General features: G+C 41.2%; 1 protein-coding gene across 2 annotated transcripts in view; it reads right to left on the reverse strand.

Moving 5' to 3' along the window:
• The window catches only part of PDE6D (phosphodiesterase 6D), a 44,572-nt gene that overhangs the window by 23,483 nt on the left and 767 nt on the right, over positions 1-20,322 (reverse strand). The gene's annotated exons all lie outside the window — the stretch shown is intronic.

The raw sequence follows: 20,322 nt of genomic DNA on the forward strand, positions 1-20,322 counted from the left end.
AGTGCTGGGATTACAGGCGTGAGCCACCAGGCCCGGCCTATAAATCAATAATTCTTAACCTATGGTTCATTATCAATGCAGACAGATAAAGTCTTAACTATTTTGCATTTCTCAGGGCTAGCTTTCTAACAGTCTTGTTTAACTTAATTGCAGACAGCATGAGGCCAGGGAAAAGGTGAACAATATTTCTAGCCTTATCTGGCATCTAGCTATATTCATAGTTTAAAGGTAGTCCTCAAAGAAAGAAGAGGCAGGGTAAAAGAGCTAATATTTGAGTACCTACTTTCAACATATATGTCACGTGCTGTGCTAACACCCCCTCTTTTTTATTTTTCAATCTTATTTAATACTCATACCCACATAAAATAGTGGTGCTCCCAGCAGTCAAATATCTTTCTCAGGAACTTACAGCTGGTAAATAACAGAGCTAACATTCAGACAGAGGTCTGTTCACACTACATACCCTTGGGAACAGAAAGGCTCCAGGGAACTGCAGGGTCCTGGGTATCTTTGTAACGACATTCCTCCAGGGCTAGAAGAGCTGAGGGAACTGATGAGAGGGTGAGAAAGGCAAGCAGAATCCCTCAAATATACCATGGAAATGGCCCTTTTGCCCTTCCTAACAATGTTCTCTTGGGGATATGCTTAGCAGAGAAGGAAGATGACATATCGAGTTACTGAATTTGTACCGATCCACATTGAAAACAAAATTCCATTTATGATAACAAAACTTCCCTGTTGTAAGTTGCACTTAAATATTGTGAACTTAAGTATTTCAAAATAATGATCTCCATTGAGTATAGCTATGTGTGTGGCTATTAAAAAGTAGACCTCCTCTTTTCTATCCCTTGAATGAAACCATTTTTTTAAAAATCTGAAGCGGATTCAAGGACTAACACTTTTTTTTTTTTTTTTTTTTTTAAGACACAGTCTTGCTCTGTCGACCAGGCTGGAGTGTGGTAGTGCGATCTCAGCTCACTGCAACCTCTGCCTCCTGGGTTCAAGTGATTCTCCTGCCTCAGCCTCCCGAGTAGCTGGGATTACAGGTGGGCACCACTATGCCCAGCTAATTTTTGTATTTTTAGTAAGGACAAAGTTTCACCCTGCTGGCCAGGCTGGTCTCGAAATCCTGACCTCAAGTGATTCTCCTGCCTCAGCCTCCCGAGTAGCTGGGATTACAGGTGGGCACCACTATGCCCAGCTAATTTTTGTATTTTTAGTAAGGACAAGGTTTCACCCTGTTGGCCAGGCTGGTCTCGAACTCCTGACCTGAAGTGATCCACCTGCCTTGGCCTCTCAAAGTGCTGGCATTACAGGTGTGAGCCACCGTGCCTGGCCTAACAATTTGGTTTTAAGAACTGAAGACTTGTAGTGTTGTAAGCAACCCAAAATTATCTTAATGGACATAGAAGGCTTCTTTGTTTCAAAGTTTTTCATAAAAATATTTCTTACCCTATTCAGCTAATCTTTTGAGAGGACACAGAGGAAACAAGAAAATCTCAGAGATCTTAGGTGCAGTGGCTCACACTGTAATCCCAGCACTTTGGGACGCCAAGCTGGGAGGATCACCTGAGCCCAGGAGTTCAAGACCAGACTGGGCAACATAGTGAGACCCCATCTCTACTAAAAAAAAGAAAATCGCAGGCAGAGAAAGCATTTGGTGGTATGCTCCATATTGCAACATGGAAAAATGCACTGGTTCTAAGAGCAGTTTTTAATATTTGAAATCAATCCTAGCTGACTATAGATCTGCTCATGAGAGCAACTTTAAATAAATAGGTTGACATCTTTGTACAGTCATTTAGAGCAAGTTCTACATATTCAGCAAGATCAAAACTATATTTTGCAGAAATTCAGACAGAGGATTTATTAGTATTTATCTGTCTTGCTAGAGAGCCAAAGGAACAGTATTCAGAGTGAATGATGACAAAAAGTTTGTTTTACATGGAGGGTAGCATTATTGCAGTAATTTTGAGTTTCTCACTTAATCATTTCCCTCCAATTCTCCAAAGAGAGCCTCTATTCTCCTTTTTTCCTTGCTTACTACTATAATCATTGCAATCGTCTCATTCACGTATTTACTGCACAAACATGTATTGAGGTATTGTGTATCAGGTGCAAATATTGGGGATTCCACAGCTGTACCACTCAGTATGTGGCCCACAGACTGGTCCTGGTCTGTGAATCCATTTGCTACCACCCTGCGACATGTTTTCTTTTAAAATTTTTAATAACAATAAAGCAGAATAATTTGTTGATTTCAATAATAATTTTTAAAAACTTTTATGTCATTTTTCTTTAAAAACTTTTTTTTTTTTTTTTTTAGAGACAGGGTCTCACTCTGTTGCCCAGGCTGGGGTGTAGTGGTATGATTACAGCTCATTGTAACCTCAAACTTCTGGGTTCAAGTGATCTTCCTGCTTCAGCCTCCTGAGTAGCTGGGACTACAGGCATGTGCCACCATGCCTGGATAATTTTTAATTTTTTTTGTTGTTGTTGTTGAGACAGAGTCTATGTTGCTCAGGCTGGTCTTGAATTCCTGGGCTCAAGTGATCCTCCCAGTTCGGCCTCCCAAAGTGCTGGGATTACAAGCTTGAGCCACCAGGCCTGGCTTTATATTATTTTTCTAATAATTAATCTCACTGTATTTTACAAAAATATGTCTATGAAGGATTAGAAGTAAAAACCCGATTCTTTGCCAGCCATAGTTTAAGAAGCATTGTTCTAGGTAACAGGAAGAACAAGATAAGACTTTTGCTCTTGACAAGGTCTTAGTCTAGTCCTGTGTGAGTGTTCAATAAAAAATCTTGCCAGATGTAGTGGCTCAAGCTTGTAATCCCAGCACTTTGGGAGGCCAAGGTAGAAGGATCACTTGAACCCAGGAGTTTGATACCAGCCTGGGCAATATAGTGAGACTGTGTCTCAACAACAACAAAAACTTAGCTACATGTGGTGGTGTGTGCCTTTAATCCCAGCTACTTGGGAGGCTGAGCGCAAGATTGTGCCACTGCACTACAGCCTGGGCAACAGAGTGAGACCCTGTCTCCAAAAACAACAAAAACTCCTTCCATCCTCATACACATTTCTGAGGAACACAGAAAGTTTAGGCTTTGTAAATAGGTCTGGGGAATATTAATTTTTTTCTAACGAGCTATTAATAGGTTAAAAGGACAACAGAGAATGGTAAGATAAGAAAGGCTGTCAATAAAAAGGATAGTTTGATAAAGAACAGGAAATCAACAGGCAACCAGGAGGCCAGCGTGTATAACAAATTGCTATATGCCTCAGGTGAAGAAGTCAAGATGGCAAATCAAGGCTTACTGGAGGAAGACACTGAGTCCAGTCTCTGCCATACATTCCATTCTCCAGAGTGTTGTTTGTTACAGCATCACCTCCTATCCTGGCCACTTGTTTATACCTGTGTCATAGTACTTATCAGAGAGTACCATGAATATATTAGTTTGCAAGTCAAATTCTACTGACACTATATTATTTATCTTTCTCTTCTCAGTGCTCAGCATGTAACTGACACTCAAATATGTGTTGAATCACACTAAGCAATAGAGGGCGAGTTCATTAGAATTCTCTTCAGGCTGAGAAACCACAAGAGATGCTTTTAGGGTCCAGTAGACTGTAGAAAGGGCAATTTAGGCTGGGTGCAGTGGCACATGCCTATAATACCAACACTTTGGGAGGCCAAAGCAGGAAGACTGCTTGAGCCCAGGAATCCAAGACCAGCCTGGGCAACATAGTGAGATTCCATCTCTACCGAAGGAAAAAAAAAAAAAAAAAAGAAAAGACAAATTAGCCATACAGTGGTGCGTGCCTGTAGTCCCAGCTACTCAGAAAGCTGAGGCAGGAAGACTGCTTGAGCCCAGGATTTCAAGGCTACAATCAGCCATGATCTTACCACTGCACTGCAGCCTGGGTAGCAAAGCAAGATCCTATCTATAAAAAAACAAAAACAAAACAAAACAAAAATGTGGGAGGGGGGCAACTTAAACCTGGAACTCAGAAAGAAAAAAAAAGCAAAAACCAACCCACCAACCAACCAAAAAACCTCCGCTCTCCCTAAGGAGAACAGCTAAGGCAGTCAGCTGAATTGCAAGTAACAATGTATTAGAATTTAAAAGCCCATTCTGCATTAAGTTTGAATTCATGACTTGACAGAGTACTCATAAATTATATATGGGCATGTGGCTCTGAGTAATTTCAAGGTAAGTATATTTTTCAGGCAAAATGGCTGGCTAAGCATATAATGATATATGCTAATGTCTACTATGGCAGACCAGAGCACCATGAGGCAAAGCTTCAAAACCAAGGTCACAGGCATATAGAAAAACCTCTCCCTTCTCATTACTTTGGGGTGGAAGCAGCTGCAATGACTAGCAGTAAACAAAGGGAGTTTCTATTTGGTGGTATCCTGAGCATTTTCATTACAGGGCTATCTTTCTTTACTCTGTTTTCATAGTTTTTGGTTGTGGCTTTTTTCTTCCTGTTCTCTATCTTTTCACACACTGCCTTTATGATCTCTCCCCTCTCAAACTCTCTGCTCCTTGTTTCTTTTCTGAACTCATTTCCTTCTCTTACTCCCACTTTCTTCATTAATTCTTAAATACCACTTATGTCAGAGCCCTCTTATGCTTCTGCCTTAGTGTTGGTTATACAGAGCATTCTGCCTTTAGTACCTTCTTAAGGACCAATTCTAATTCACGGTCATTTAAATGCATTTCTCCACCCAATAATTTCCCAGTGATTTTCCCATTTATGGGGGATAAGATGAGAAAATATAAATGGATCTCTGAGAACCCAGGTTTCAGTATCCTTGAAACATAATATGCAGCATTGTAATCAGTGGTGATATCCCTGTGAAATAATACTCTTGCGCTGGCAAAGTTACTATGCTTGGAAAGTAGACAATCAAAATTCAAACTGGCCTGGGAAACAGTGGAGGCAAGTAATTTAGTAATGAGAAAAAGATCAGTATTTGAAATGTAACACAGTCTTCTCCCTAGCAAAGTCAAACAATAAAACAAACCTTTCTTTTTTCTAGTCAGCCCATTATCCTACTGACATGTACAGTTATGTGCCTGGAACTGGTCAGAAACAAGCTAGAAGAGACATACCCAAAGAGATTCTTAGAGGCTCCCTTTGCACTTTTATTTGCTTCCCAGCACCTCCTGATTGAGGAAGCGATAATATAAGGCCTTTTCCCAAGGGCATGTTCCCAAAAGGGCCACTGTTTCTTTCAGGTTATTTGGAAGCACAGGGATATTGCCTTGAATCCTGTCAAAATCTACATTCAGAGATTCCTGAATTTCACCCAGTTTTTAAAAAACTCTATAGTATTGGGAAGAAACTCAACTCCTTCAAATTATAACCCTTAAAAAAAAAAAGGTGGCGGGGCATGGTGGCTCATGCCTATTATCCCAGCCCTTTGGAAGGCCGAGAAGGGCGGATCATCTGAGGTCAGGAGGAGTTTGAGACCCGTCTGGCCAACTGAAACCCTGTCTCTACTAAAAATACAAAAATCAGCTGGGCATGGTAGTGCATGCCTGTAATCCCAGCTACTCGGGAGGCTGAGGCAGGAGATTACTGGAATCCGGGAGGCGGAGGTTGCAGGGAGCTGAGATCACGCCACTGCACTCCAGCCTGGGCGACAGAGCGAGACTCCATCTCAAAAAAAAAAAAAAAAAAAAAGGCAAAGTCAAAGATGATTCTGGTTTTTCAGTGCCATCTGGGGGTTTCTTCTGTTGTCACTCCAAGAGCCACAATTAATTTCCAGAATTGTGGAAAAAGGCTCACCGGTATCTAAGCTGAAGTAAAAAACAATCACTAAGGCTCTGACTTTTCTGATATCCTGAAACATGAAATCTATAAATTTGCAAAATAGAAAGCAATGCCAAACTTTAAAGCAAAGGTAAATAATGATTGTAATAATGTAATAGCAAGCATAGTGCATTTGAAGAGGTATGGTTTTTAAATTGAGTTGGCATGTATTATTTCATTCAAATTTCATAACATCTCCATCAAATAGCATGCATTATCCTTGGTTTTTTTTTGTTTGTTTGTTTTTTTTTTTTTTTTTTTTTTTTTTTGAGACGGAGTCTCACTCTGTTGCCCAGGCTGGAGTGCAGTGGTGAGATCTCACTCGGCTCACTGCAAGCTCTGCCTCCCAGGTTCACGCCCTTCTCCTGCCTCAGCCTCCTGAGTAGCTGGAACTACAGGCGCCCGCCACCACGCCCGGCTAATTTTTTGTGTTTTTAGTAGAGACAGGGTTTCACCGAGGTAGCCAGGATGGTCTCAATCTCCTGACCTCGTGATCCGCCTGCCTCGGCCTCCCAAAGTGCTGGGATTACGGCGTGAGCCACCGTGCCCAACCACTTTATCCTTGTTTTACAGGTATTAAGTGACTTGTACAAAGTCAGCTTAAATAAGTGATTTCCATTATTTAATGAATTCTATCAACCCACTCAAGCTGCTCCCCTAATATCTGCTTTCTTTTTTTTTTTTTTTTTTTTTTTGAGACAGAGTCTCGCTGTCTCCCAGGCTGGAGTGCAGTGGCGCGGTCTCGGCTCACTGCAGGCTCCGCCCCCCGGGGGTTCCCGCCATTCTCCTGCCTCAGCCTCCGGAGTAGCTGGGACTACAGGCGCTCGCCACGTCGCCCGGCTAATTTTTTTGTATTTTTAGTAGAGACGGGGTTTCACTGTGTTAGCCAGGATGGTCTCGATCTCCTGACCTCGTGATCCGCCCGCCTCGGCCTCCCAGAGTGCTGGGATTACAGGCGTGAGCCACCGCGCCCGGCCTAATATCTGCTTTCTTAGGTCACCAGATTTCTTGAAAGAGTAATCTATTATTTCTGACTTTATATTCCTCATGTATTCATTTTCTTTTTTTTTTTTTTTTTTTTTTTGAGATAGAGTCTCACTCTGTCACCCAGGCTGGAGTGCAGTGGCGCAATCTCGGCTCACTGCAAGCTCCGCCTCCCGGGTTCACGCCATTCTCCTGCCTCAGCCTCTCCGAGTAGCTGGGACTACAGGCGCCCGCCACCACGCCCGGCTAATTTTTTGTATTTTTTTTTTTAGTAGAGATGGGGTTTCACCATGTTAGTCAGGATGGTCTCGATCTCCTGACCTCGTGATCCGCCCGCCTTGGCCTCCCAAAGTGCTGGGATTACAAGCGTGAGCCACCGCGCCCGGCCACGTATTCATTTTCTAATCTTGAAAGATTATACTTTGTTTCTTTAACTATTCTTTTTTTTTCTAGACAAGGTCTTGCTCTGTGGCCCAGGGTACAGTGCAGTAGCCAGTGGCACAATCTTGGCTTACTGCAACCTCTGCCTCCTGGGCTCAAGTTATACTCCTACTTCAGCCTCCCGAGTAGCTGGGACTTACAGGCACACACTATCATGCCTGGCTAATTTTTGTATTTTTGGTAGAGACAGGGTTTCACCATGTTCCCAGGCTGGTCTCAAACTCCTGAGCTCAAGGGATCCATACACCTTAGCCTCCCAAAGTGTTGGGATTACAGGTATGAACCACTGTATCTGCCACTATCTATTATTCTTAAAAAGATCACAATGACCCATAAGGTATCATGGGACTCTCAGCTGATTCTTAAATATCATTATGAATAAAATTTCAACGAATTCCAAGAATTTGTTTGGTCCTCATCCTTCCTCATTCCTGACTCTAACTCACTCTTGAACCACTTTCCTTCCTCTCTGTTACTCCCTACTATCATAAAGATTAAACTAGGTAACATCTCATCTTTTAAGATCCTATTCAAGTGATAGTCCTTTTGTTGTTGTTGTTGTTGAGATGGAGTCTCCCTCTGTCGTACATGCTGGAGTGCGGTCGCGTGATCTCGGCTCACTGCAACCTCCACCCGGGTTCAAGCAATTCTCCTGCCTCAGCCTCTCGAGTAGCTGGGATTACAAGCATGCACCACCACGCCCAGCTCATTTTTGTATTTTTAGTAGAGACAGGGTTTCACTATGCTGAAACCATGGGCCAGGCTGGTCTCCAACTCCTGACTTCAAGTGATCCACCCGCCTCAGCCTCCCAAAGTTCTGGGATTACGGGCATGAGCCACCGCGCCCGACCTCAAGTGATAATTCTTGAAGTCTTCCACAACACCCCTAGCAGTAGTCATCCTTTCTCTGAGTTTCCATAGTACTTGATACTACTAGGCACGTAACACACTGCATTCTGATTGTTATGGTCTCTTTCTCTCTCCCTTATATAAAACAAGTTATTTGGTCATGGAAACTGGTTTATCATTTTCTTTGAGAGGGAGTTTCACTCTTGTTGCGCAGGCTGGAGTGCAATGGCATGATCTCAGCTCACTGCAACCTCTGCCTCCTGGGTTTAAGTGATTCTCCTGTCTCAGCCTCCTGAGTAGCGGGGATTACAGGCACATGCTACCACGCCCGGCTCATTTTTGTATTTTTAGTGGTGACGGGGTTTCATCATACTGGTCAGGCTGGTCTCGAACTCCTGACCTCATGTGATCCACCCGCCTTGGCCTCCCAAAATGTTGGGATTACAGGCGTGAGCCACCGTGCCTGGCCTGCTTTATCATTTTCTTTCTCTTTGGTTTAGCAGATGATATGCCACGTACAGATTCTGTTAACAAATGTCTGAATGAACGGCCAGTAAGTGGCAGCACTATGACCAGAACGCAGCTTTTCTGGTTCCTTTGTCTTTGGTCCTTAGGCAGAAGATGGCTCAAAAGCAATTAAGGCTTACAGTTACATTTCTCACTTCCTATTTCATGAAAATGCTGAATCTCAGATTTAGTCCCTTTTTCTTAATCTTTAGCAGTGACCTCGTGAAAACCATACTTTTCAGAGTAGTCACCTAGGTAGCAGTGCCACACATGGCATAATTATGACTATCCTACAATTTGCTCTCTCTCTCTCTCACATACACACACAGATATGTATATATATACATACACACACATATATACATATAGACACACACACACACATATAGTTTCTAGAGATGTGGTCTTGCTCTGTTGCCCAGGCTGGAATGAAGAGGCACGATCATAGCTCACTGTAGCCTCGAATTCCTAAGCTCAAGTGATCCTCCTGCCTCAGCCTCCTGAATAGCTGGGACCACAGATGGGACCACATTTTTTAACAGAGAATCACAGAAAAGGAAATAGTCTGTTAGATTCTTATCTCAATCCACAAATACTTAAGGGGCCTTTGAAACAAACTCTAAATTCATAATAACACTCTGTAACAGGAACCCTCGAGTTGGTTCTATAAGCTACCCACAATATACTTTCACCTGATATTTTTCATAGATGTTTAAGGAAAAGATTTCAAAATGAAACTGAAATAAGCTGGTCACAAGATAGCCTTTTGTGTTCTGAACAAAGCCAGGACATGTTTGTTTATCCATGCTAGTATCCAAGACTTTTTCACTTTTTTTTTCCTATTAACGAGATTATCTGAATTGCTCATCTGAAAACAACTTCGTTGTGGGATAATTTTTGTGTTACTTTATTGGACAAAACTATATGGACACAATCTTGTGCTTATCAGACTTGAGTAACAACCTCCTATGTTTGATCATCGCTGAAGTTGCTAATCAGACCCCTATGAGTAGCCATCTCTTGACCACAGAGGACGATGTTTAAGAGGACTGTGCTTAAGATGAAAAAAATATGAAAACAAGAATATATCCACCTGCTGCTTAAGTATTTTCTGGAAAATGTCTTTTTTTCCTCTGGTAAGTCTAATTGTTAAAAAATTCATTATCCTGGGCTAAACCCTGGCCCCTGTATCTGGTGAATTGAGGGAAAAAAAAGAATATAGGAGATATGACCACATTAGAAGAGGATAATTTTCAAGTGAAAAATAAATCCAGCTGTGACTTAAACACTGAGAAAAGGGCTGGGCATGGAGGCTCATGTCTGTTAATTCCAGCACTTTGGGAGGCCAAGGCAGTCAGATCACTTGAGCCCGAGTTCAAGACCAGCCTGGGCAACATGGCAAAATCTGGTCTCTAAAAAAATAACAAAAATTGGCCAGGTGTGGTGGCTCACACCTGTAATCCCAGCACTTTGGGAAGCTGAGGTGAATGGATCGCCTAAGGTCAGGAGTTCGAGACCAGTCTGGCCAATGTAGTGAAACTCTGTCTCTACTAAAAATACAAAAATTAGCTGGGTGTGGTGGCAGGCGCCTGTAATCCCAGCTGCTCGGGAGGCTGAGGCAGGAGAACTGCTTGAACCTGGGAGGCAGAGGTTGCAGTGAGTTGAGATCGTGCCATTGCACTCCAGCCTGGGTGACAAGAGCAAGACTTCATTTCAAAAAAAAAAAAAAAAAAACCCATAAAAATTAGCCAAGCATAATAGTGTGCACCTGTAGTCCCAGTTACCTGAGAGGCTGAGGTGGGAGGATCACTTGAGCCTGGGAGGTTAAGGCTGCAGTGAGCTGAGAAATTTTTTTTTTTTTTTGAGCAACCTCTGCCTCCTGGGTTCAAGCGATTCTTGTGCCTCAGCCTCCCAAATAGCTTCTGTGGGGTTTGCCATGTTGGCCAGGCTGGTCTCGAACTCATGACCTCAAGTGATCTGCCCACCTAGTCCTCCCAAAGTGCTGGGATTACAGGCGTGAGCCACCTTGCTCAGCCAAGCTGAGAAAAATTTAAAACTCAAAATTAATAATACAACAACAAAAGAATAAATTCTCCAGAGCAGCATCATGGTATACCGTAGAAAACATGGACTTTCAAAAAGACAAAACAAGTCTTAAATTAAGGTTCTGCCTTCATCTAAGTGACTGCCTTGTTGATCCTCAATTCCTTAATCTATAGAGTGAGGCTAACAATGAATAGGGTTGTTGTGATAATGCAGTAATATATCAAAGTTCTTTAAAAACCAAAAAGCAGTATAGAATTATGAGATATTACTAGGCCATGCTCTTTCTTCTTGTGGCTATATTTACAGTGTTAATTTATATTACAGCTATTTATGTTTCATTCTCTAAATGTTATCTAAATTCAGAGGCAATAATTGCTCTCCTTGACTCTGAATCATTGTATCCACAATGCACTAAACCAGACACTTCAATACTGAGTGTCTCAGAGTTGTGTCAAAAACAAAAAGGAAACAATCGGGTCACAAAAAAACTTTGTCTATTTTAGGTGTAGAACATATCTCAATATAAACATTTGCCGAAAAAAGTACTTGTTAAGTAAGAAAGGTTGTCATCAAATCAAAGAATTGTAGTGCTGGAAAAGGATTTGAGTATTTCTGTAGATCATCTACTGTAATACACATTTGATACATACAAAATTTCCCTCTGCAACACTCTTGACAGATAGGCATCTATCTGCTGCTTAAAACACTTTCTGGAAAATGTCTTTTTTCAGGTAATTCTACTAATTGTTAGAAACTGGCCTAAACTCTGTCACCTGTAATTTCTACCCCGCAAATCTTATACTTCCTCTGAGAGCTACACAGCAACATTTAATTCTTCCTCTTTAGAACAGTTTTTTTTTTTTTTTAACTTTAGAAGAGAACACTCATATCTCTTGTCCAACTCTTTTCATGTTTAGGTTAAACTCCCTTCAGTTCCCCCCATTACTGAATGTATGCCATGTTTCAAGTGGCCCACCTTTACACCAGCTCCACTTTCCCCTGCCTCCCTTTGCTGTAGACTAAACAAGCTTTCATGTGTCCTACGGTGAGACCATCGCCTTCTTTGCCATAAACAGTGTGCTTTAGTCCAATAAACTGAAATCTTTGTGGATATTGGACTGTAAGAAAATATATTTGCTTTTCTTCCCAGCTCCAAAATTATAAGCAGGTCAAGAGCAAAAAAGAATGCTGCTCTCAAAACTTTGACAATTTGAGTTTTACGCATTCAAGCAATTATTAGAATAGTCAGGCTGCTGGAGAAGATGGCCTTTAAAATTCCTTCCTATGATGCTAGGCTTTAGCTCAGGAATAGGGAGGGATAGGTCTATAAGTCAAATCCTCTCATAACATGAGGATTTGTGGATGCAGAATGCTGACAAGTGAGGACTGGGAGGCAAAACTGAGGTCAACCCTAGTAAGAACCTAGAGCTTCCAAGCCTCAGAACCATTGCTAGTCCTTTATCAAATGTAGTGGTGATACAACTGGAATTCTCCATGAGAGTTTTAGCGTGTTCTGTCCCATTTCTCCAGAAGTTACTGTAATGTTTCATTATAAACCATATACACAACCCTGGGAAGAAAATTAGAAGGTCAGTAGAAGCCTATAAATATCTAATTATACTCTAAATTCTTTCCAAAAAGCAAAAGCAGGAATGCCTGTTTAAGAATCCTAAGTAAGGCCGGGTGTGATGGCTCACGTCTGTAATCCTAGCACTTTGGGAAGCCAAGGTGGGCAAATCACTTGAGCCCAGAAGTTCAAGACCAGCCTGGGCAACATAGTGAAACCCTTTCTCTACAAAGAAAAAATACAACGAAAATCAGCTGGGTATAGTGGTGCACACCTGTGCACCCAGATACTCAGGAGGGTGAGGCAGAGGATCACCTGAGCCTGGGAGGTCAAGGCTGCAGTGAGCTATGATAGCACCAGCCTGGATGACAGTGAGACCCTGTCACAGAAAAAAAAAAAAAAAAAAGAATCCTAAGATAATCAATAGGACATTATATTCATTTAATCCATTCAGGATAACAATACAAACTCTCAAGAGTCCATGCGTGAGGAAACAAGCTACCAATCACAATCTACATGAAATTGGGCTTTATGAGTGGTATGTCTGGTTGCTTTCCAAGACTTTGGGTTGACAGACAAAATGTATATTATGGGAAGTAATAAACCTCAAATTCATTTTTAACATTTGGCCAAGGCAACTGTACCAGGGAATACTGATTTTCAAGAGAAGTTCTACAGTTGACTTTTCTTAATATGTCTACTATTCTTATTCTTTATTCTAAGTGAGTAAATAGAAGATGTAAAGCCAACTGTTTTTTGATTGGAAGCAAAGTCAAGGATTAAGGTACTATGAGAAAGAAGATACAGGGATTCCAGGACCAAACTATGGGAGAAGAAATGTAAGAACACAACTGAAAGATGCTTTCAGAAACCTTCTGAGCCCAAACTCTTTTTGCTAACCTGCCATAAATTAGAATGAGATTCATTTTCTAGACAAGATAAACATGAGGTACATATCAATGCGTATTGAATCATTTATTCAGAGGCAAAATGGAAATACCATAGTTTTTCAGTAAGAAAATATAACTAGAATGAAGGCATTAGTTATATCTCAGGGAAATAAGTGGCTTTACAATCATATTAACACTACTGCCATTATTATTATTATTATTATTGAGATGGAGTCTCACTCTGTTGCCCAGGCTGGAGTGCACTGGTGTGATCTCGGCTCACTGCAACCTCCACCTCCTGGGTTCAAGCGATTCTCCTGCCTCAGCCTCCCGAGTAGCTGGGATTACAGGTGCACACCACTACGCCTGACTAATTTTGTATTTTTAGTAGAGACGGGATTTCACCATGTTGGCCAGGCTGGTCTTGAACGCCCAAACTTAGGTGATCCACCTACCTCGGCCTCCCAAAGAGCTGGGATTACAGGCATGAGCCACTATACCTGACCTGTCATTATTATTAGTAATTATTAATAAAATGAATGGCAGCAGATATTACTATATGCCAGGCACTGAACCAAACATCTTTTATGCAGTTTCATTTAATTCTCAAAACAACCCTCTGATGATATGAGATACAGATGCTGAGGCTCAGAGTCTGAGTGTTCTGTTGAGAGTCACAATAGCAGAGACAGTAAGTCTAAACCTTGGAAGTGAGCCCATACTCTCAACCATTGTGCTATATACTCTACTGCAGTTATGTGTAAATATTTGATAGATACCAATTACTTTCTATAGACACTACACACACACACACACACACACACAAACCAAATGACAGTGCCCCTTTCCCTCAACATTGTGAAAACTGAATATTATCTTTTTTTTTTTTTTTTTTTTTTGAGACTGAGTCTCTCTCTGTCACCCAGGCTGGAGTGCAGTGGTGCAATCTCGGCTCATTGCAACCTTGGCCTCCCAGGTTCAAGTGATTCTTCTGCCTCAGACACCCTAATAATAGCTGGGATTACAGCTCTCCACACCATGCCCAGCTAATTTTTGTATTTTTAGTAGAGACGGGGTTTCACCATGTTGGCCAGGCTGGCCTCGAATCCCTGACCTCAAGTAATCTGCCCACCTTGGCCTCCCAAAGTGCTGGGATTACAGGCATGAGCCACTGTGCCTGGCATCTTTTTTTTTTTTTTTTAATAAATTTTTATGTTTTTTTTTTTTTTTTTGAGACACAGTGTCACTCTGTAGCCCAGGCTGGAGTGCAGTGGTGTGATCTCAGCTCACTGCAACCTCTGCCTCCTGGGTTCAAGCAATTGTCCTGCCTTTGCCTCTTGAGTAGCTGGGATTACAGGCGTGTGCCACCATGTTTGGCTAATTTTTTGTATTTTTAATAGAGAGGGAGTTTCGCTATGTTGGGCAGGCTGGTCTCAAACTCTTGGGCTCAAGTGATCTGCCCACCTTGGCCTCCCAAAGTGTTGGGATTACAGGCATGAACCACTGTGTCTGGTCTAATTTTTAATTTTATTTTCGTACAGTGCCACTTTCAGGATATATATATATATATATATATATATATATATAAAATCAATCTTTTAAATTTGTGTCAATTAATTGGGAAGAGATAGTCCATTATTATTATTATTATTGACAGGGTCTCACTCTGTTACCCTGGTTGGAATGCAGTGGGGCACAGTCATGGCTCACTGCAACCTCCACCTCCCAGGCTCAGGTGATCCCCTCACCTCAGCCTCCCAGTAGCTGGGACCACAAGCATGCGCCACCACACCTGGTTAATTTTTGTGTGTTTTTTTTTTTTTTTTGTAGAGGCGGGGTCTTGCCATGTTGCCCAGGCTGGTCTCAAACTTCTAGGCTCAAGCAATCCACCCACCTCGGCCTCTCAAAGTGCTGGGATTACAGGCGTGAGCCACTGCACCTGGAAGATAGTCTATTATTTTAACAAGGTTGAGCATGTCCTCATTTATTCATTGGTCATCTGCTTTTTCTTCTAGGAACTGCTTGTTCATATCCTTTGTCCACTTTGAGTTAAATGCTTATCCTATTGATTTGTAGGCAGCCATTTATATTCTGGATATTATAATATCTGAAGTATAAATGAATTAAATAAATAAATGGAGACAATAAGCCAATATTAAAAAAGAGCTACATTACTACTCTGTATCTTATACAAAAGAAAATTCCAGATGGATTAAAGATAACGAAATCATAAAAGTATAATTTATTCTTATGGAAGTCTGTCAGTTTCTTGTTAATTTAATAAAGTTATATTTTTATGTTGATGAAAAAGCTATTCAAATAGGCAAAACAGTGGATACAGACTATACTAGAAAGCTAGTATAAGAGTACTGTGACAAATGCTGCGTGCGGTGGCTCACGCCTGTAATCCCAGCACTTTGGGAGGCCTGAGGTCAGGAGTTCAAGACCAGCCTGGCCAACATGGTGAAACACCGTCTCTACTAAAAATACAAAAATTAGCTGGGCGTGGTGGCGTGTGCCTGTAATCCCAGCTACTTGGGAGGCTGAGGTGGGAGAATCGCTTGAACTCCGGAGGTAGAGGTTGCAGTGAGTTGAGATCACGTCACTGCACTCCAGCTGGGGTGACAAGAGCAAGACTCTGTCTCAAAAAAAAAAAAAAAAAGAGTACTGTGACAAATCTGTCAGTGAAAGCAACTGAAAGTAACTATCTTTGGAAATCATAAACATGGTAAATCTATTATTAAGTGAACAAAGTAAGTTACAAAGTGATATTTACAATTCCATTTTTTTTTTTTTTTTTCTTGAGACAGAATCTCGCTCTTTTGCCCAGGCCGGAGTGCAGTGGCGCTATCTCGGCTCACTGCAAGCTCCACCTCCCGGGTTCACGCCATTTTCCTGCCTCAGCTTCCCAAGTAGCTGGGACTACAGGCACCCGCCACCGCGCCCGGCTAATTTTTTGTATTTTTTTAGTAGAGATGGGGTTTCATCATGATAGCCAGGATGGTCTCGATCTCCTGACCTCGTGATCTGCCCGCCTCGGCCTCCCAAAGTGCTGGGATTACAGGCGTGAGCCACCGTGCCCGGCCTACAATTCCATTTTTATAAAAAACACATTAAACATTAGCTACATTAGAAGGCTATATTAAATAATATTTACAAAGGTCACTCTGGGTGGCTGGAGTTTGTAACAGGAAAATTAAATAGAATTTTAAAAAATGCATTCCTTTTGAAGATATTCCTTCTAAACAGACATAAAGCTGGTTAAGCTTCTGGAAAGAAGGGACTGTTAAGTTATTCATTTCTGTATCCTTCAAGTGTAGAGTGCCTTATACATAACAGTCACCCAACAGACCTTTGTTGAGGGAACGAAATGGGAAATGTGGGATTTACAAACATCAATCTCTATGTCAGCTGCTTAAAATAATCAAATCCAAAATATTTGCAGGAGAATCATATTGTTCCCCAAGTAACATTTCATTCATAACATTAATTTACAATTAGGAAATGTTATGCTTTTAACAAACAAGAAAGAAATGCAAGGTTCTTAATGTGTATGAGAGCCTTGCATTTCTTGAGAGGTGGTACAGCGCCACAGTCCAGTACAGCTCTTAACCACTATGCTATATTACCTTTTATGGATCTAGGGATCCAGGAAAATACAAATTGAAACAAAGTATCATGTGTTGTCCAAACTGGCAAAAATAAAAAAGACTGACCTAGTCAACATGGAAAACTGAGTACTATCAACACGGTTGGTGGGAGAGCACAATGGTGCTCTTTTTGTAGTGATAAACTCTTCTCACAAAAACAGATACTCTGAAAGAGGTAGGGTGAGATGGGGTGAAGGTGATACGAGAATAAAATCTTGTAAGATTTTGTTTTTGAAACAACTGATGGCAAATACAAAGGCTACTACTGAATTCACTCAGACCATGCCTAATTTATGCATACAGTATTCACTTTCATGCAGTATCTTTAAATTTTTTTTTTTTTTTTAGAGTTGGGGGTCTCGCTATGTTGGCCAGGTTGGTCTTGAACTCCTGGCCTTGAGCAATCCTCCCACCTAGGCCTCCCAAAGTGCTGGGATTACAGGTGTGAGTCACCATGCCCAGCCAAGTCCTCATGTTTCTATCTACTATGGGCATATGGGCAAGCTTCCATGTGAACAAAAGAGGCACAGATATTTATAGGGACCTTAAACACACACATTATGTTAGTCACAGACCATTCTATTGTAAACTATACTAAATCATATTATAAAGCTATAATAATTCAATCAAATGTGTATAGGCACAAGAAGAGACAAATAGATCAATGAAACAGAAATAATCCAAAAATAAACCTACGTCTTATAAAAATTTAGTATATGACAAGGATGGCACTTCAAAACAGTGAGGAAAAGATGAACTAACTACTTAGTAAATAGTACTGGAACTAGTGGCTATCCAAACAGCAGAAGTACTTAGATGTCTACCACATACCAAATGTGTAAATACGTTCCAGGTGGATTAAAGAGCTAAACATTGAAAAGAGAAGAAAAGATAGGATATTTAGTTAATCTTGGGATAAGGAAGATCTTTTTAAACAAGATACAAAATGCAAAAGCCAGATGGCAAATATTAATAAATTTGAGGCCAGGCACGGTGGCTCATGCCTGTAGTCCCAGCACTTTGGGAGGCAGAGGCAGGCAGATCACGAGGTCAGGTGTTTGAGAACAGCTTGGCCAACGTGGTGAAACCCCATCTCTATTAAAAATACAAAAATTATCCGGGCATGGTGGCATGCACTTGTAATCCCAGCTACTCAGGAGGCTGAGGCAGGAGAATTGCTTGAACCTGGGAGGCAGAGGTTGAAGTGAGCCAAGATTGAGCCACTGCATTCCAACTTGGGCAACAGACCAAGACTCCGTCTCAAACAAATAAAATAAAATAAATTTGAAATGACAATTTAAAAATTCTGTTCAACAAAAAAGGAGACAATACATTGAAAGAAAATATTTGCAAAATACATAATAGGCAAAGGATTGATATTACAATATGTAAAGAACATCTACAAATAAGAAAAATGAACAATTTAATAGTAAAATGGGCAAAAACAAAATTAACAAACAATTTACACAAGAAAAAGAAATGACCAAATAGAGAAGATGTGCAACTTCTCTAATAATAACAAGAATAACACTAGCTAAAGCATAATGCTTGCTGTGGATCAGGTGCTTTTCTAGATGCTTTAGATATCAACTCATTTACTCTTACAGCCCCATGAGATAGGTACTATTATTTTCCCCATTTTACAGATAAGAAAATTGAGGTGAGGTTAAAGCAGTTGCTCAGGGACACACAACTAGGAGCGCAGGGCTGGAATTCCAATGCAGGCAGTATAGCGACATAGTCCAGTATAGCTCTTAACCACTATGCTACATTACCTTTTCATGGATCTAGGGATCCAGGAGAATACCAATTAAAACAATATATCATTTGTTATCCAAACTGGCAAATAAAAAAGACTGACCTAGTCAACGTGGAAATTGAGTGCTATCAACACTGTTGGTGGGAGAACATAATGGTGCTCTTTTTGCAGTGACAAACTAGTCTTACAGAAACAGATACTCTGAAAGAAAGTTCAGAAAATCTATTTACCCAATAAAAGGTGGACAATAGTCAGTTTCTTACTAAAACATTAATTTTACTTTTTCCTGAAGGTAGTAGCATATCTTAACATTCCTGCTTTTCTTTTCTCTCTTACTCCACAAATGCCCAATAAAGGCTATCAGAGGATGAGCATGCCACTGCTCTCATGCTAACTTTTTGATGTGGCTGCTTCCCTTGTGCTTCAGGATTTAATCAGCTCAGGTCAAGCTTTTCCCAAAAGCCTGTTTCTGGATGGACTAACCGCTGAATCGGTTGATTCGCTTTTCCTTCTAGTGGGCTGACACAGATTCTGCTTTATGAAACTCTTTTCCGTATTTGTCTCTTATCGTCTTTCTCAACAGGTTCAAGAGCTAAGACTGAAGGTGAGAAGCTCAAACTTTACTGCTTTGTTCAAAAGCCATTAAAAAGGCCTTTCTTCTTTTCAGCAATACGGTATTTCCAATCAGATGAAAACGTTGCTTCTGAAATCTCTCAATTCTCCAGTTTGCGGTTTACTGTCTACACAGCACGTTAAGTAACAATATTATTACATTGTTACATGTTAATAATATAAATTATTTGAGGGAAAAATAAAATCCATGTCATAGCTTTTCCAGCACTTCAGTCATCCCTATACACCTATATGATCCATTATGAAGAGAAACACAGAAAGGCACATGGAGCTATAAAAGAGGCTGCTACTAAACCACCACATAAAAGTACTGAAAGTTTATCACGGATGGTAGTATGCAAAGGTGATACAGCCTTTAGTTTTTTTAAAAAGCACAGATCAATTTCCATTCGAAAAATCTCACTTGTACATCCAAAACCTCCTTTTTGCACTGTGGTCTAAAATGTATTACCAACTTGGTTTCTGATTATAGCAAAGCAATTAAATTTGCAAGCATGACATGGACATTGTGAAAACGCAACAGAATACCAAGAAAACAGTGCTTTACTAACCTCCAAGGGAGGAGCCCTAAAGTGGTGACTACCTTCTCACTGAGGGAGCAATTTAAGAACGTTCCGTACTATAGATTGCAGACAGGATGCATGAAGAGATAAAGTCGGCAGGAGAATGGAAAATTTGAAGATCCAAGTTTGCATTTTTTCATCTGCATCATATGGTGACAGACTAACACACTCCACGAAAACAGAAAGCTTCCTTACAGAGAGGATGCAAAAGGGGCACCACAACAGGCCCGAGGCAATGATTTCTCTACCCCACTCTATCTATCCTACCGTGGCCCCAGCGACATCACACCATTGCTGGACAGCTCCACCACAGCTAGGCATAACCGCACCGACAGGAGCGAGCAAACATACCTCGGCTGGGAGTCCCAGCGCGAGGCACCCCACACCTAAGCCTATGGTCCTCATCTTGCTGGAAAGAAAACTGAGGCGCTGAGGGGGAAGCAGTGACCAATGCCTCAGAAGGCCAAGAGTGTTAAGACGAGGTCGATCTTGGACTTCTCTTTCCCCACCTCCCCCAACTAATCCAGCCCTGGAAGAAGCCACAAGTTTGGAAGAGAAGTTGTGGAAACCAGACGGGGGTGGGGTGCGATGCGGTGCGGTGGGG

Source organism: Nomascus leucogenys, chromosome 22a (genome assembly GCF_006542625.1).
Source record: "Nomascus leucogenys isolate Asia chromosome 22a, Asia_NLE_v1, whole genome shotgun sequence".
NCBI lineage: Eukaryota > Metazoa > Chordata > Mammalia > Primates > Hylobatidae > Nomascus > Nomascus leucogenys.